Source organism: Cryptomeria japonica, chromosome 6 (genome assembly GCF_030272615.1).
Source record: "Cryptomeria japonica chromosome 6, Sugi_1.0, whole genome shotgun sequence".
In the NCBI taxonomy this organism is placed as follows: Eukaryota; Viridiplantae; Streptophyta; class Pinopsida; order Cupressales; family Cupressaceae; genus Cryptomeria; species Cryptomeria japonica.
Window position 1 is genome coordinate 116,697,981 of NC_081410.1, and position 16,295 is coordinate 116,714,275.

At 31.9% G+C, this 16,295-nt stretch overlaps 1 long non-coding RNA gene across 1 annotated transcript; it reads left to right on the forward strand.

The window, feature by feature from the left end:
* Positions 1–6,804: 6,804 nt before the first annotated feature.
* LOC131074792 (uncharacterized) lies at positions 6,805–7,952 on the forward strand. Its single transcript, XR_009113117.2, has 2 exons — positions 6,805–7,025; positions 7,220–7,952. It is a non-coding gene; the product is annotated as an uncharacterized LOC131074792 (long non-coding RNA).
* The last annotated feature ends 8,343 nt before the right edge of the window (positions 7,953–16,295 follow it).

Below are 16,295 nucleotides of genomic sequence, written 5' to 3' on the forward strand. Positions count from 1 at the left end.
CAAGAAAAAGCACTAGCTTTGGGAAGACAAGAACACCCCCAAAACAACTTAGAGGGACAACAATTAGCATTAGAAATATCAATAAGAGAGTCATATCCATCCCAAATAGTATAATTGTCATTCTTAGCTTTAATCCAAATGAATTCATCATCCTTATCCAAGAAGACATTTGGTCTCCTAGCCATCTCAGAGTTGTAAGCATTTTTTAATTCTTGTGAGATCGTCAAAAAGTCAATATATTTCCAATAAGCTTTCAGAAGACGACCAAAATTATCAATAAAGAAATAATCAACTACATAAATACCCCATAGAGATTTCATTTTTTTTTTAAGGTTAGACCAATCCCTAACTCGATGCAAAGGAGTATGACCATTCCAAACATCATCTCAAAACCTAGCTTTACAATCATTATGGACCAACCAAGATAAATGAGGCAAAATTAACATATTTGCAAGATGACATAAAATTCCAAATTAAAGACCCTTTCAGCAAGGATGAAGCAATAAAAATCCTTTCCCTATCTAAATGGTTCAAGTATTTAGCAAACATTAATTTGCCCCATTTAGAATTTGGATTATGATATAATTTCCAAACCAACTTAGCCCCTAAAGCTTTGTTCTGCAAGTCTAAACCTCTAATCCCTGCACCCCCATAAACTTTGGGTAAACACACCTTGACCCAAGCCAATAGAGGAATCCTAGATTTCCCACTAACATTATCATCCCAAAGGAAAGATCTCAAAATTGCCTGTAGCTTAAATGAATATTTCTTAGGAATTTTTAATACAAACATCAAATATATAGGAATAGCATTAAGAAAAAACTTAATCATCAAAAATTTCCCCGAAAAGATAGCCATTTATGCTCCCAAGATAAATCTTGCTAGATATAGAAGTTAAAATATTATCCCAAAATTGATGTTTCTAATATTATCCCAAAACTGATGTTTCACTGAGTCAGTAAAGAAAGGAATTCCCAGATATTTTTTAGGGAAAATAACCTACTGAAAAATCTCCAAAATTGGTTAATCTATTTTGAACCAAAGGGGAAAATTCATGAATTATTTTTTTTTTATTTCTCAGGGTTCACCAATTGACTTGTAAAGATGTAAATTACTCTTAAGACATAATCTACTCTTTATTCATAAATAAACTCATAGGTCAATTAAGAAGTCTATTTCATACATAATATAAAGAAATATCAATCATAGATATTGAAGAGTTAAATACAATTTTCATGTAAAATGAAAGGTACAAATCTCTCTCTCTCTCTCTCTCTCTCTCTATATATATATATATATATATATATATATATATATCCTTATTCCCTACTTAGGCTTTCATATTGCCTTAAGTAATATACGAATAGAAAGAAGGTGAGATACATTCATCGATCTCCATTCTGAGTCGCTTCCTTCCAGTCCTTTGAATGAAGACGAGAACAAGATTCAGGCGAGCTTTGTCCGCCCAACCTTGAAGCTTACGCTTCCCCGGAATTCTTGGTCAATCAAGAATACCCGACCCTGCACAAATTGTTTTAACCAAAGAATTTGAAAGACAAGAGGGAATTTGGTGCATGCCTAGATGATACAAGCATTTTCATTTTTCTAATTCTTTTAAGAAACAAGCATTATCATGCAAGGATATGGTAGAGAGCATAAAATAAAGAATTCCATCTATTTGTATGGATAATTCAATTCATTACTCGGTCGAGTATAATGCCATGCATAGCAAAAATAAGTAGTTGGAAAAAGCAACTATTCTCTCTAAGATTCCATATTCAGCACCCATCCGGAAGGTAACTTTCTATACACAAGCCTATCCATAGCTTGGTTCCCACAAACAAGAATACATTTTAATAATACAATCTTTTGACTAATTGAAATAACATCTTCCCTATTACTTTCGTAAATTAAACACTACTTCATTTCTTTCACCTAAATGGATACAATCTTTCGTAATTTGAAAAGCAAATATAATTTCAACAATATTATTCGAATAAATACCAAGTAAAAAAAAGGTGTATCACAAGTATGATTTTCTTTCATATAAAGGAATAATGTATGAGTACACATTCTTTAATTGAAAGTCTAACCTAATCCCTTTGACAATAATCATTATCTTTAAACCATTAAAGTAACTATCTTAACTATTTCACTATATATTCCACCTAATGATTTCTTTCTTCATCTATTCAAGGAATAATAACACATATTTGATTAAACAAATAAAATGTGGAATATCATAAAAGAAATCTTATGCTACATACAAAGCTTTAATTCTCTAACTTTCCTTATTGCAAAAATAACCAAAATGAAATAAGATTCCGACCTCTTTACACTTGAAACTGGTTTGGAAAGAACTCTGTTGTGCCTCCTCTAAATGGGTTTACGTCTTCCTTGATGGCTCAAAATTCTCTCACCAATCTTCTATTCTTCTTCTAACTCTGCTCTAAAACAACTCTCTCTCTCTCTCTCTCTCTCTCTCTCTCTCTCTCTCTCTCTCTCTCTCTCTCTCTCTCTCTCTCTCTCTCTCTCTCTCTCTCCTCTCTCTCTCTTCTCTCTCTCTCTCTCTCTCTCTCTCTCTCTCTCTCTCTCTCTCCTCTCTCTCTCTCATCTCTCTCTCCTCTCTCTCTCTCTCTCTGCAATTCTAACTTAATATCTTTCTATCAGCTCTGTTATTTTCTATCTCTTTTTTCCTCTCCTACCTATCGATCTTATGCCTGTATTTACTATATATTTCCCCTATGATATCTGCTACATCTAAGGCTTGGTTGTTGTTATCGATTTGAAGTCTTTTCTGCATCTTCGACAGGTCTAAAGCTTAACTATTTTCATTTCCAAGAGTTCGGTTTAATTCTTCAATCTACTTACCTCTGATTTAATTGCCTTGTTGACACGTCTATGGAGAAGTGGAAGCTAAGTAACATCTTCTGCAGTCGTGGAAAGATGAGTCGACTTCCTCTCACCATGGATTGTGGAGTCTGCAACTTTCTAATGTCTGCAATTCTAACTCTATGGCATCACGTGCCTGCTAACTCCTCCCTCCCGCGGTTACAAGCCATAGATCGTGGAACTATTTCAAAGCTATCACTGTGGAATAAGGGAGTAGTCCACGGTTACGTGGGTGATTCGCTTACTTGGTGGGGAGGTCGGCCTTGTCAACTACCTCTTAGTCGACTATTACCCACCATCGCCACCTTTAAAACAAACATCCGCCACCTTTTTGCATTACAATGTTAAATTAAATAAACAATAAGTTATATTAAATAAAATATACATCGCATTCAATTTATTATTTAAATGTTAAATAAAAAGAAAACCTAATTAAGACTTTTAAGATGTTTAATAAATTAACAATATATATATATATATATATATATATATATATATATATATATAAAATATAAACATGATAACATATATATACATGCATAATTATAAACCTATCATTTCAAATTGACAAGATTAATTTAATCACTTTCAAACATATAACATAACTTATAAGCAATCATCGAATTTATGCATACGAACTCCATACCATTACCTAATCGACGATACCATAATACTCATTTTCCAATGAACAAAACAATAATCAACTTCTTACCATTGAAATCATGTCGACATAAAGTTTGCATTTTAAATCAGATTTAATAAAAATGTTAACTCGCTAATTAATAAACCCTAATTTTTTAACCATAGAACATTTTCAAATATGCAATCAACGTAACGACTACTTTTTACTCAAATCATTTCAAATTAAAATAAGCATCGATGAAGTCATAATTCAAACAATGATTCCTTGACAAAGACAAAGTCATATTTGCACAAACAATTTTTCTATTGTGGTGTGTGAGATTCCCCTAGTCTACCGAAGTCATAAGTTAAAAACAACCCTACTTGAGTCATGTTCTCGCCTTCAACTTCGTTCACTTGTCCTTGCATCACTTGCACTCAATAATTCATCAGCATTGACGATCCCCAATTAAGATAATACTAGTTACCGAATTACATATTGCATGAATAAAATGCATACATCATTTCCTTACAACTGAATTATCATAAAATGAATGCTCATATCTATTTCAATTTCAATGCATAAATAAAAACCTACATTATATCTCTTAAATACACATTATCAAAAATACAGTTCATGACATGACCTGAGGCAAGGGTGTAATTAGCAATAATACTTTTAATGACTTTAGATTCTCTAATAGTGGCTTGACCAAATAGCAGAGTATCATCAATAAATAAACAATGAGTTTGAGAAACATCAAAGTTTGAAATCGAAACACCTTTCGAAAGACCACACTGATTGGTTGATCTAATAGTCCTACTTAAACCTTCTGCCGTAAGGATAAACAAAAAAGGAGACAAGGGATCACCTTTCCTAATTCCTCAAGAAGAGGTGAAAAATCCACATGGGGTCCCATTGATAAGAACTGAAAACTTAGCAGTAGATATATAAGCAAAAATCTATTCGACCCATTTTTCACAAAATCCAAGTTGCCTGAGAACTGAGAGCAGAAACTCCCAACTAACCCTATCATAAACTTTTATCATATCCAACTTAAGAATCATAATAGGTATTTTTTCAACAACAATTGAGTGAAGAACTTCATGAGCAACAATAGCCTCTTCAAAGGTTACTCTACCAGGTACAAAACCCCCTTGTTCCTCCGAAATAATCTTAGGAATAAGTGTTGCTAACCTTTTAGCAATAGCCTTGGTAAAAAAATTGTAAAGAGTATTACACAAAGCTATAGTTCTAAATTGTGCACAAGTCTTAAGGTTCTCTACTTTTAGAATAATAGCAATCAGAGTATTGTTTAACTTCATGTTCCTTCTTGATTCTTCCAAAGCCAAAAGAATATTAGATCCCAAGAAATCCCAACACTTTTGAAAGACCAAAGCAGTGAAACCATCTGGACTAGGAGCCTTTTTATGTACCATAGAAAATACTACTTCTCTTAGCTCATTTAGAGAAAACTCAGCCAACAACATCTTATTATCTTCCTTTGAAACAAAATTCAGGATTGCATCTAGAAATATATGGCTAATCATAGTGGGCTCAAAAGAAAGCAAATTTTTATAGAAGTTGATCACCTCAATGGAAATATCCTTCATATCTTCCAATAGAGAACCATTGGCATCCAAGATCAATACTACAATACACACTAATATACTACGAAAAATCAAAGAAACACCAAGACACATTGATATAATATGGTGAAAATAGATTTAGCATAATTAAATCACAACTATCATGGTGAAAGTGCCATATACTACGACAAATTCACTTAGGTAAGAAAACACAACTTTCTAAAGCTATACATAAAACATAGAAAAATATAAAATGGACACTTGGTGGATGACATCTAGAGGGTTCTAAAAGGTCCAAAAAAAGTGTCCTTACCTTGAAGATGCATATGAGCTGCCACATACTCATTTTGTGAATGTCATATTAGACTTATTTGGAGTTCTTAGTCATATCAAGTGTGTCATTTGAGCATAGTCAATTGTATACATTTGCATGATGAAGATTTGACAATAGTAGAATGGATTCTCTTCAATCCTTGACTCTTAACCGAAGAGATTTCAGCCTAAAGATTCATGCTCGTTTTCAAATATTTGTAAATGGTATAAAATCCTCATCAAAAAATATAAATAAGATATTTTTCAACGTTTAGATACAAGTCTTAAACAATGCAGTTATCAATAGAAATATATTCCAACATTGAACATAGCTCATATTTTAACATTAATTACTGTTCTTTTGTAGAAAAGATGCACCATTTCCTTTGCTTGGTAGGATGTTATCAATGGAAATATATTCCAACATTGAACATAGCTCATATTTTAACATTAATTACTGTTCTTTTGTAGAAAAGATGCACCATTTCCTTTGCTTGGTAGGATGTTATCCATTAGAATAAGCTTGATGGACAAATCAGGTATCACTTTCCCTTTGCTTATCTTACAGCTTGCATGCATATGAACTATAATAGTCAAAACATTGAATTCAAACTTTTGTACCTTCTCCAGCGTAATGAGTGGACGTCTCTCTCATACCTATAAAAGAATGCATAATTCTACTATATTTGGCAACGATAATAAATTGCTTGGGAAGCCATTTTGCAGAGAGAGATTTTAGTACTGATGGTGGTGGGAGGATTAGACAAAGCCACATAACGACATGCTAGGAAAAAAAATGCAAAGAAGTCATGATATGGACAAGAAGAAAATGAAGAGAATTAAGGTGTTCGGTGTAGAAGAAGAAATCCAACCACTTGTGTTGTTTTCAAGTATAGGTAGGTTGGGATGGATATCTGCCTTCTTTAACAGTTGGGGAATCGCCTTCAACATGGGTGATATAGCCTCTAAAAAGGTGGCTGCCTGCTAGAGCACGCTTAGGAGGACTTCATTTTCATCCTTTTTTGGGAGTTTGTTAAGCAGACCCAACAACCCTTTTAAGTCTAGGCTTCATAGAAATTGTAAATTTTGTTTTTAATAAGATGTAAAATTACTATTGATTATTTGATCGTTAAACTATTCAATATTCAAAAAATGAAATAAGACTTAATGGGTCTCAATTGAAAGCTTTGACTATAATGACAAATCATCATTAAGTACTGATACAATCACAAATTTTTTAATAACCAAAGAGCTAGCAAACAGCTCAGTATCTTGAACATTGGTCCATTCTTTTGTTGTTACTTTTGATCTCATAATCTGATTTGATCTCATGAACATTATAAAAATCAATCAATCATTCATTTCTTATATCAAATTTGGGTAGAAAATTTAGATAAGAGTTAGTTCAACTCTTCAGAGAGTAAAGGTGAAGAGTGGCCCCAATATATTGTAGGGGACTAATAGAATGCTACATATATATTGTGGATTAGTAGAAGAAAGCTTTCATCCCAGGGCCTCTTCCTTTCTTGACTTTACATGCAGGAAGCTCCAGGTAGAGGGAAGTTCAGAGAAAACAACCATAATCATAATAACAATTTTTTTTAATCCAGGTTGGTCCTTTACTCACCCCCATCCATTTCTTTATTCTTTCACCCTTACCACTCTTCACTCTACTTTTCTTTTCTAGTTGCTTCTAACTTTTTGATTTTCGTGTTTTCCGTTTTGAATTTTTTTTTCTATTTATTCTGTTTGATTGGCTAACAATCTATCATTTCTCTTTTTAAATTATCTGTTCTGATGATAGATCATAGAATTTGATCCGAAACGTTGACAACAAAAAACATACATAATCAAATCCAAAAACAAAATCTTGATAACGATTCTCTCAAGACACCATTATGCCTGAAGAGCGGGGTCAAGTTACAGAAAACAATGGTGATGGGGTCCAAGGAGGAGAAGTAATTGTGGGCAGCTTTCTGAACTTTGGGAACATCAGAAATGGGCATGTGGTGGACAATCATGGTGGAAAAAAGGGCAAAACAAAGGAAGACAAACTGTTTTCTGTTTCGGCTGAGATAAGAGCAGTGGAATGCTTCAAATTGGAGAGAAAACTGAAGGAAATTTTAATGGAGAATGAAGAAACTCTGGTGGATATTCAGGAGTTTCTTTACTATTATTCTCAACTCAACTCTCCTCTATTCATCGACATTGTTGACAGGTTTTTTGCAGAACTTTTTGTTTAGTCTTGTATTGATAGATTCGATACATCATATCTGATCTTTTTCCGTGTAATCCAAATAAATCAACGTGAGTTGTCAGAGCAAGTGGTAGGCTAGACTAGACTTTCATCGTTGTATTGTGGATTTCTACTGTTAATTGATTTTACATGGGTCGCTGTCAACAATGAGATTTGGTTTGAATTAATGGAGTGTGAAAATGTACAATGTAACGGTAGTGCTCATATTAGCTGTATTCCATGAGAAATATGATATGTTGTGGAATTGGAATAAAAAGTAGGGTTTGGTAATCTTTCCTTTCATTGGTCTCTTTAGGTTTAATTAGGGTGATTTTTTTCTCCTTTTTTGGGTTGTCTTTTTGGCTTTTGAATCTATTCATAAGCTTCTTTCCGTTCGTATTTGGTTTGGTCTACTAACAATCTTATAATTCTTTTCTTGTCTTATTTTTTGATGAAGGATCATGGAGTTTGATCTGAAATGTTGAGGAAAAAAGATTCACATAGTCAAAACTAGAAACTATGCATAAGTAGATTTTGATCAATAAGAATGAGGACGCGTCTATTCTGGCTCTAAAACGACAGTATGGATTGACTAACATGCATGTTAGTCGCGCGTTTTACACCGTCGATTTTGCAATTAACGGTTGTGATTGACTAACCTGTCGCTAACACACTGTACGAAAAACCCATTTTGGAGCTAGAATAGACACAACCTAAGAATGAGGTGTAAAATTATTATTCTAGAAACTACACATAAGTAGATTTTGATCAATAAGAATGAGGTGTAAAATATAATAAGTTGTGGAATTGGAATAAAAAGTAGATTTTGGTACCTTTCTTAATACTTCTTTTCATTGCTTCCTTTAGGTTTAATTAAGGTGATTCCTCCTTGCTTTATTCTTTTGGTTTTCTTGGCTTCGGAATCCAATGCAAAGTCTTTTTCCTTCTTTTTATTTGGCTTGGTTTACTAACAATCTTACAATTCTCTTGTCTTGTCTTGCTTCCTAATGAAGGATCACAAAGTTTGATCTCATCTAAAATGTTGAAGAAAAAAACTCACATAGTCAAAATGAGAAAATATGCATAAGTAGATTTTAATCAATAAGAATGCGGTGTAAAATTATTATTAAGTGTTTAATCATTGAAATAGTGGTGTGTTGAAAGAAAAGTATACTAATTTTTTTATTAATTAAACTTTTATTTTATTTTGTTTGCAATCTATTCTTGGAGGTTAGACTCAAATATTAGTATTTTTAGTGCATATATAAAGTTCTTGTTTCATTTTATTTTAGAGTTGTAATGGAAAATAAAAATAATATTTTCTTGAACTCAATCTAGATTAATTAAATAAAATACATCTATATATAAGCTTATAATAACCTCAATTAAGTAACTAACATCATTGAATATGTATATTTTGAGCTAAATGTTGAAGTATAAAGATCAAACGTAAAGGATATACTTAGTTATGTGACCAAAGAATGAATGTTTTCACTGAAGATTTTGGAATTTGGTCTATCATAGTTTTGGAAAAGTGTGCTTTCAATCTATATCTTACTTAGCACCAGAGAATTTTGTCTATTCTACAATGGGATAAGTGTGTATATTAGGGTCAAATAAGCACTTGTGGAAATGAATTGCATCTTATTTGACTCTTAATGTTCATCAATTTTGTGTATAAGACTACTTTAGTGCATGCTTTTAACTCTAGCATGAGATTAGGATCTCTAACATATCCACTTGATTGACATTTTCTATTAGGGTTTATATTCTTGATCTAGGGTTTTTTCATTTGTACATATTTGTTATGAGGGTTCCTTGCAATTATATTTAGGGGTCTCTTTGCTTAGTTTATTTTTGCATAGCTTGATATTACTTTGGAACTTATGGTGACCAATCAATGGGCTCCATTGACTAGCATGATCTTTTACATTGCAAATGATTGTGTTTTTAGCTTTGAGGGGTGAGTTATGTGTTTCTATGGCCTTTGGGGAATGCATTTTTATTTTGAGTCCCTCACTATGTTTGGTAGTTCTTTATCATCTCTTTGGTTTGATCTCCAATAGTACTCATTCTACACAAAACCCTAAGCCTTAATTCCATATTTTTACTTAGTTCATATTGGACCATGGCACCTAAATTCATATCTTCACTCCACAAAAATTGCCTATGTACTTTATTCTATTTCATTGTTGATTGCTACTATCTCATCACTAGAAAATTTAAAGCACATGCATAAAATGCTTAACATTATCACTATCACCTTATCTAGTCTTCATTATAGTCTATCAATTGTACTTGTTGGTCCCTTGATCTTAGCTCTTTCATGCTTTTTTACTACTAAATTCTTATGTTGTCCCCACCACTATTAACTTAGGAGCCATTTCATGCCCCCTTTATTAAAGCATAGTGTCCAAACAGTTTTCCTACTCTTTCAGTTTGATTATTATCCATTATTCCTATTATCTTCCTCTCACTTTTTTTTCATTCAATATCCCTTGATATGCTTTGAATTGTTACACTCTGTGATATTTTTTCTACATGCAAAATATTCCTATTGGTTCACATGTGCACTTGATAAAAAGTTAGGATATGATGGAAATACACATGGTCCAATCATGTGATGCCAAATGACATTTGTGTAATATCAATATTGGCATCAAGCCTCAATGTTCTTGTTTGTGGTGCTTAATTGTTACATGGTTTTAGCATGGACTCAAAGACAAAGTATTTCCCTCTATATTTCACCTTTAGTGGTGGTATGATCAATCATATCTATGTGGCTATTTCTTTTTTATGACAACAAAGCACTCTACATAGCCATATGGTGTTTATGTTTCTACTGGTGGGCCCCACCTTGCTTATTGACAACTTGTAGAGTTTTCAATGACCTTATGAGTCCTATATGGGCCATAAAACACATTCGTATTTCTACCACACAAAATTCCTCTAGTGGCTAAGTTTTTTAGTGTGCATCTTTCCTTATGCCTCAAGGTAAAAGCACAACTTAGTTGTGTCACACTTTTTGCCAACTAAATAATTTCTAGATAAATAGTTTAAATTGGTGGAAGGATTTCACTTGAAACCATGCAGTGTATATGTGGTACTAGAGTTTCAAGAGAAACCCTTTCACACGAAACCTTAAAATTAAATTTTTATTTTGAAATTTTGAATTGTGATCAAACTTGCAAGTAATGTTTTAAGCAAAAGGGTTTCTAGCAACAATGTTTAACTCAAAAACAATTTTGATCAAAATTGTCTATATGTTTGCTCGTGTGATAACTTAACCATACTTTAGGGGAAAATTTATAAAATGCCAACTTTAACTCTAAATTTCTCCAACTAGGGAAACTTTCTTGAAAATAAAAAAACTACCCTTTTGTAGAGCTCAAAGTCAAGAATCCAAAAATATATATTTTAAATATTTCGATTAGTTTTAATTTTTTTAAAAAATATTACTAGTAGGTTTTTAAAATCAAACATGAGACTGATTTAAAATTAAAAAAATTAAAATCTATTCATTTTTTTTTGAAATATATAAATATATATATACCTCGCTGATGTATGATGTCCTAAAAATGACAAAGATCCACCTCCTTCGATCACTTGTTTAGTTTCTTAAGTGGTTGTTTTGTGTGTGTGTGCGTGCGTTTTTTATTTTAAATTTTAAACAATTTGAATTTTGCTATTAAATTCATAAAACAATGTCAAACCAAATTTTATTTTTAATTTTAAATTACATGTGTAAACTTGATCAAGGGATTACATTTTATTAGTTTACATCATTTTGAAATTCAAAACATAAAAGCCCCTTTTATGTAGTCAAAGTTGAATTTTTTTCTTTGTGTTGACCAATTCCTTTATAAAAGTGTGACATAGGTTTGTACTTTTACCCACCATGCACCCATTGCTAATTAAAATTTATCCATGGGACCATTGTTGATCTCCAAGTTCAAAAGGTTTAATTATATCCTTAACACATGGTAAAATTCAAAGTATTATATGTGCCATTATTAGGGTTTCTTCTCCCATTACAAATACAATGGATTTAAATGCACACAGGTAGTTCAAAAGGTTTAATTGTACCCTTAAAACAAGGTAAAATTCAAACTATTACAAATACCATTATTAGCGTTTCTTCTCCTCATGAATAGTACAATGAATTTTGATACTTGAACATAGGTAGATCAAAAAATTTAAGTTTACTCTTAGCACATGATAAGATTCAAACTATTGCAAAGACCATTACAAGGGTTTCTTCTCCCACTAACTAAATACAATGGCTTCTAAGACTCGCACATAGGTAGCTAAGGTTATTTTCAGCATGAATATAAATTCTCCAAGGTGTCTTCTAGACCTTGGTGTCTTCAATGCTAGTGGCAAGAGCTTTATTGGAATTCATTTTGCTCCAGTCTATTTTTCATAAATTTCTAATGTTTTTCTTACTAGCATATTTGTACTTGGTGGTGGCATATAGGGTTATGTGTGATACTGAAATATACTTTTGAGCTATGTCCAAATTTATTGCAAGGTTTCATACATGCAACTTCTTGTATTGTTAATCTATTTAATGACCTATTAAGGTTAAACATAGTTCTAGATGATTTGTGCATGGTATTGAGGGATGCATTATATATTCTTGCATGGGCCTATCTTCATTCATTTGTAGTAATGGGGATATGGTCGCCATTGCTACTGGTATATGAAATTGATCGATTATAGATACTTTATTCTATGCCTTGGTGTCCTTACTTGGAAGTGTGTGCTAACCATGTCTAAGATATTATGCTAAGTGGATATGTTAGGTTATATGACTATACTTATAAATTTGTTAATTTTTAGATAGAATAAAATTCTATGTATATAGATTTAAAGATGTAGCCAATTGTTCGGTGAAGTGGATATAAAATAGAGGGAGATATAGTTTTTAATCCAAAGGTTTTCTTTAAGCAACTAATCTTAGGGTAAGTTTTTCATTATACATTTGGATGTCTAAGTCCACTTAGTCTCTTCTTGAATATTAGGTAGGATTTTGGGAATACCATTTATTCCTCTAGTCACATTTACTAGTTTGAGTATTGTGATTCATCAGTTGATCAATAAGAAGGTTATAAAATCCTTGTAAGGACTTTGAAAGTTATCATTTCAATGCTATACAAGAATATTATCTAATTGTTAATGGGTTGTTGAAGTAGACTCAATTATTATGTTATAATTTCATGCCATTTCATCTTTTATAGATAGATACCAACTGATATGGGACCCTTGTATCCATATCGCATTTTAAATAATATTATCTTGGATTGAACATGAAACTTTACTCAAGTAGGTTTTGAGATTTAACTTTACAACCTATGATATAGGATCACGGCGCCAATCTATAGATTATTTGACCTTTCATCACACTAAACCACACATAAAATAAATTCTAAGTATTTAATACAAGTTTAGTGTTAGTTATTATTCTTGCTTAGATGCATATCTTAATGCTTTATCAATATTGTAATAGTTATAAAGCCATTTCAAGAATCATTTTTGTGTGGGGTATGCATTGTGATGTACCTTGCAACCATGGATGGGGTGAAGTTTGAGAATGAATAGATCTTTGTGGATAAAATTGGTATACCTTAGATTTGAAATTTCAAATTTGTGTCACACTTTTGTAAAGGAAATGGCCAACAAAAATCTAGCTTCTTAACTTGAATAACTGGAAAGTTATAAATATTTTTTGAATTTCAAATGATCTATACTCATAAAATATAGAATTTTAGTGTATTTTATGCTTTAACTTTCTTTATAGAAAAAAATGAAAAATAGTTGATTTTTTTTGTTGTTGTAAAATTGACACTATAATTTAGTTGCTGGTAAAAGCTAAAAAAATGAAGTTAAATGGGATGCTACTTTTTATTTAGTAAATTTATTTTTACTTCAATTTTTTGTATATATAACTTGAAACTTAAGTAAATGGATTAGTTATTTAAAAAATTGATAAATATATATTTTAAATAAATCTTAAAATTTTCATGTATTGAAAACATCACAATTTTGATAAGATGTTTCTTTTTATCTTAACTAACATAGAATCTCTTCTCTAGTGCATCATATTTTTTTTAACTTTTAAAATAAAATTTAGCATTTTTTGACAAGATAATCAACCTTATATTTCATGTTGATGACCAACTTTTAGTAAAAATAAAATATAACATACAATAATTAATATATTAAAAAGATTATACTGATAAAAAAATAGATTTAAAAGATTATATTTTTGAAAACTACACTTATAGATCTTCAAAAGAACATTTTTAGATTATTTTTAAAATTATGTATACATGGGTAGGAGTTGTGAAAGCATTATATTTTTTGAATAATTTTTTGTTATTGATAAATTAGTCCTAAAGTGATGCTACATATGTTATGCATTTAGTAGACCCTTCTAGTTAAAAAAGTTGGGGCACACGCCTAATTTAGCTAGAATAAATCTAGCTAGACTATATGTTTGACAAAAATTAAATTTTAGTTGAAAATACTTACATTCGTTTATGTTGACAAGTTGGGCTAATGTATGACACAACTTTGAAATTTCACTCCTCACGCATGGTTTATTCAAAGGAGGTTTTAGGTCCTGGTTGTGGCAAATGAACATAATGAAACTTAGTAACAAATATTGAGTCTTCTTGTGCACAGAGTATGGTTTATTATTGAGATTGATTGAGATTGTTCACTTCTCTAAATTACTTGTCCTATGATAAAACCTTAGGAAACACCTCATTCCCCTAGATAAGCCCAAAGAAAAAGGAGAATTTATCCTTTCTCATGCATTGACATGTAGTTATTACTCCTTGATCATAAGTTGTAAGTCTATCCCTATAAGTTGGTATCTCTTGGTGTGTAGTTAGGGATTGTTTTTAAGGTTTATATAATATACAACTCTGAAGGCCAATAAGTGTTGACATTGTTAGGGAGGCTCCTAATTTTTCATCAATTGAGTATGTTGATTCTATCTGCATCATCACTTGTATAATATAGTGATAATTATAAGGATAATTTTCTCTTCCCAATTGAAGAGTGGTGAATTTGGTCAATTGAACCCAATTAATCAAAGATTTGAAGATGGAAGAATGAAGTGATTCAAATGTGTAGTGTCATAAAATTGTGACCCTTGTAATTTGTGACCACATTAGGGTATTCACGTTGGCGATTTGAATCCCCAAGCCTGATCGGAGACCTAAGACTTGCTCATCCTCAAAAATTGCACTTTTTCTGCTCTCGTACTACTTGAACCTGCTTCCTCTTCTGAGACAAGGGCAAGATAGGGGCGTGGTGTCCTTGTCCCTGCCCTATTTTGGGTCCCTCTCTGTCCTATCTTTGCATTGGACTTTTCATAACGCGGGAAAACTTTCCCTGTGTCGGCCTATGATGAAAAATTAGTCAATTAACCCTAATTGACGAGTATATAAGTCACATTCGCCCTCCCATTTGCTGTAAGTTGGATAAGTTGTAATACATGAGATCACACATTCAAGCATTCATTTCCAGCATTGAGCATTCTCAAGTCTCCCTTCAAGGCTAGGTATTGCATTCAAGTCAAGGATTCAACCATTGAAGAGGAGATCCCTTTCAACATTTAATTCAATACAAGCAAATCTACCTACATTCTATCTACAACCTCCCTTGAGGTGAATTACATTTCAATCTTCATTTACAATTACTTGCAAGTACTTTCTTTCATCATTTGGTTAATTCCAAAACTGGGGTTTGACCTGAAGGCAAACCCCCAATCCCAACCCTTTTTCCTCTCTTTTTAATGTGTAGGTTGCAAGGGCACAGTTGTGTTTGCAGATTCAGACTCCATTTGCAGAGGCGAAAAAACCCTTTTTCATTTCACGGATTTTTCGGAGGACCGTGTGCACTTTCAACACGGTCCTAACAACTTTTCCTCAAATTCGCAGGGTGGCTTCGTCTCGACATATTATATCTCCAGATCTAGGTGCACAACTTCATCTCACACTTCTATCTCGAGTTATAATCAGTTCTTTGCTACTTTTACACTTAGTCTTACAACACATAATTCAATCATTTTCCATTCTAAAAGAGGGGTTAGTTAGCTTGTCATTTCTATCTCATTATCAGTTCATTTAGTATTAAATCTCTTTTCCAAGAGATTGGATCTATTGAATTTCCCCCCTCTTTTAAATGTAATGTGGATAAAGTGTTTGAAGGGAAATCTGCAGTGAAACTTTCATCTCTCCTCAGAGGGAAGAAAAGCTTTCCTCTTGATTCCTCCATCATTCACCTTTTTCACCATTAAAAAGTGATATTTAGAAAAATGAAGATACATCTATATGCATAAAAGAAAGAAACAAACTACTTACCAAACTAAAAATAGAGATAAGTTATCTCAACCTCCATCTCATGATCATGAAGTTGGTGAATCTAGTCGAGATATTTTTTTGTAGATAAACATTTTTTGAAAGTGAAAAGAATGTTATGAAAGCATTAAGGAGAGATACACAAATAAATGATAATATGATCCTTTGGTTAAAATGGAAATCAATAAAAAATATTTATGAAAATTCTTTCAAAAGGAAAAACAATCATATTTATTAAATAATAATTAAAGGAAACCTTTGTAAAAGGGTGT